Here is a 2,917-nt window from a genome sequence, read left to right on the forward strand (position 1 = left end):
GCAAACGTCTTTGCTAGTGAAGATTCGATTGGAAGGGGATGCCGTGGACGTCACCCTTCAGTGAGAACAAGCAGCCTGCTTGTCCTCGGAAAACAAAAGTATGTTCACACTGCTTATTCTCAACTACAGATTCTTCTCTTTGATATCTGAACACAGAAGACACAGAGAAATCATGATCACATAGTAAGAGTAAGTGACAGCAGGTAAAGACCTGACCGGTCCATCCAATCTATCCAACAGTCACATTCTCCCTGCAGGAGAGTGGAGACTACCTATCTTGATCTTCAGTTCAATACTGCGGCTTCGCAATGGGACAAAAAAAAAAAAAAGAAGCTTTGAGCAGGCAGGTAGCTACCCCTGCTACAGCTGCAGCATCCCTTGGCTCTGTATCTCTACTCCATTCAAGGTGGGGGGGGGGGGGGGAGTTTTATTGAAATGCTGGTGGCCTCTGGGTGGGGATTATCAGATTGGGAATGGAGGGGAGATGCCATCATGCAGACTATAGGGGAGGGTGATGGCAATGCAGGGTTGATGCTGGGCTACAAGGAGGAATAGAGGGATGGGGAAGGGCAGTGGCCCCCAGTAAAAAAAAAAGGAAAACACGGTTAGATACTTGTTATCATTTGTTATGGATTTTCTTCATTATATGTTTAATTATACATGGATATAAAAAATTTACTGTGTTCATTGCTGTGATACAACTGCCATTAGCAGTATCTCTCTATATAAAAGGCAACACCAACGTTCTATGAAGCCTCCAGCCGGAAGTGTGAAGGGGGAGAGATATCCGGTTTCCCCATGAGTGTCTGCCCCGCCCTCTCTGTAACACAAACAGTCAGTGAAGGAAACACAGCAAAGCAGTGAAGGACTCAGAGAGGGGAGGGGAGAGAGGGCAGAGGGCAGGGACACACACTCCCACATGCACACAGAAGAAAACCTTGCTAGCCTCCGTTTCATTTGCATCAGAAACGGGGCTTTTTTACTAGTATCATCATATTTAATACACATTTTGTAGTCAAAGTACTTTGTACTCAAAGTATATTAGACACTTTTTTTTTTTACTTGAATACATTTTTTATGCAATTTTCATTGTACTTTTAACTTTTACTTAAATAACAAAATATGCATTTATCTTTAAAGTACTAACTCAAAGTACTTAAGTAAACACTGGCAATTAATCACACAAATTTTAATCAAAATGCAGCCCTTAAAAAAAAATTAAATAACAAAAAGTAATGAAAAGAAAAATACAAACTGAAAAATTACAAAATATATAATCTAACTGAATAGCTATAAACAGTCGTACAGTTTCAGCCTACTTCAGAAATGCAGCCCTACAATAATAATTTACAGTCAAAATAATTAAAAGCATAGTTTCACTTAATTAAAATCATAACAAAACAGGCATTCTAAAAACATGACAGACTGGCAGATGCATAGTAAAAGAATAAACATAAAACATCAAAAGAGACAGAACAACATGCAGAATAAAATCATGGCATGTATTATTCCAGTAGTTCATAAAAGATTATACTTCCCATAGATGGGCTGAATCAAAGGCAATTGTAAGTACAACTCAAAAAATAACAACAAACAAACAAACAAACAAACAAACAAACCTGTCTTTTCACTTTGTCCTCTAAAGTTTCTAATCTGTCTTCATCCTATTGCCTATAACTTACAATTTTTGTTGCATTGTGATTTCATATTTTTATGCTGGAATTGTTTTAAAGGTACTCTCATTAGAACTGTTTTGAACCTGTGTCAAGTGACTTAATCCAATCAATTTGGTTACACAGAATTTGGAGACTCTGGAGTCTGTCTTGAAGGTGTGTTTATTAGAATTGAGTTTTGAATCTTCAGTGCCAGAAACTTAATTCAATTAATTTGGTTACATAGCATCTGTTGACTCATACCTCTGGAGGAGGGGCAATTTGTATACAGCTATGTGGTTAAAGAAAAAAAAAACAGAACTTAAAAGTTTATTGTGAACTGTCTGAGCTAGGCTGAGCATTGTCAGACTGAGGTTGATTGCTTCGGCGTCGACTCCTCTCCGGCACCGAGGGCGGGGCGCACCGATGGGGACCGATGACGGTGCTTTTTCTGTTTTTTGCGGTGCCCGTCATCGGCGCCAGGTGGAACGGAGGAGGAGGTCGATCCCCCTCGGTCTCGAGGGGCCGGGTCGGACAGGGTTCGGTCCCGAGGGCCATGAGCAGAGGGAGTGACCGGGGCCGATTGCCCACGCGGCCTCTCACCCCTACCGTCACCGGAGGACCGGCGGGCCGACGGGACCTGTACTCCTGGGGTCGATGCCATCGGTGCCGATTTCGCGGACATCGATACCGGTACTGAAGAACGGCCGTCGATACCGATGCGTCGAGGTCGACGTCGAGGGGCCGGCGCAAGTTCCAAAAGACGGTCCCGAAGAACTTGCCTCGCAACCTGAGTCCGTTTCCGGAGACCAAGACACAAAGAACACGACTTGATATTGTGCTCCGGCCCGAGGCACTGGAGGCACCAAGCGTGGGTGTCGGTCTGCGAGATGGGCTGGCCGCACCGACCACACTTCTTAAATCCACTCGGGACCTTCGAGGACATCGACGGAAAAATCGCGTCGGCGAAGTTAAAGTCGTCGATGGTGGCGGTAAATCACACCTCGAAAAATAAATCGACCGCGCGGCCACAAGGCCGCAACGCAACGCCCCCGCTAGAAAACGAGGGAAAAATTAAGCACGTTCTCTCTTTTTTTTTTTTTTTTTTTGAAAAGGAAAGAAAATGTTTGGAGCGCGCGGCAACAAGAAACAGAAAAATAACGAATTCGCGAACAACGCGACGGTTTTCCGGGGCTGACTAAGAGAGAGTGGCGACGCACGACTCTCTCCAGCGCGGAAAAGAAAAGACTGGCGGGAACGGTCGC

Source organism: Microcaecilia unicolor, chromosome 2, assembly GCF_901765095.1.
Source record: "Microcaecilia unicolor chromosome 2, aMicUni1.1, whole genome shotgun sequence".
NCBI classification, from domain to species: domain Eukaryota; kingdom Metazoa; phylum Chordata; class Amphibia; order Gymnophiona; family Siphonopidae; genus Microcaecilia; species Microcaecilia unicolor.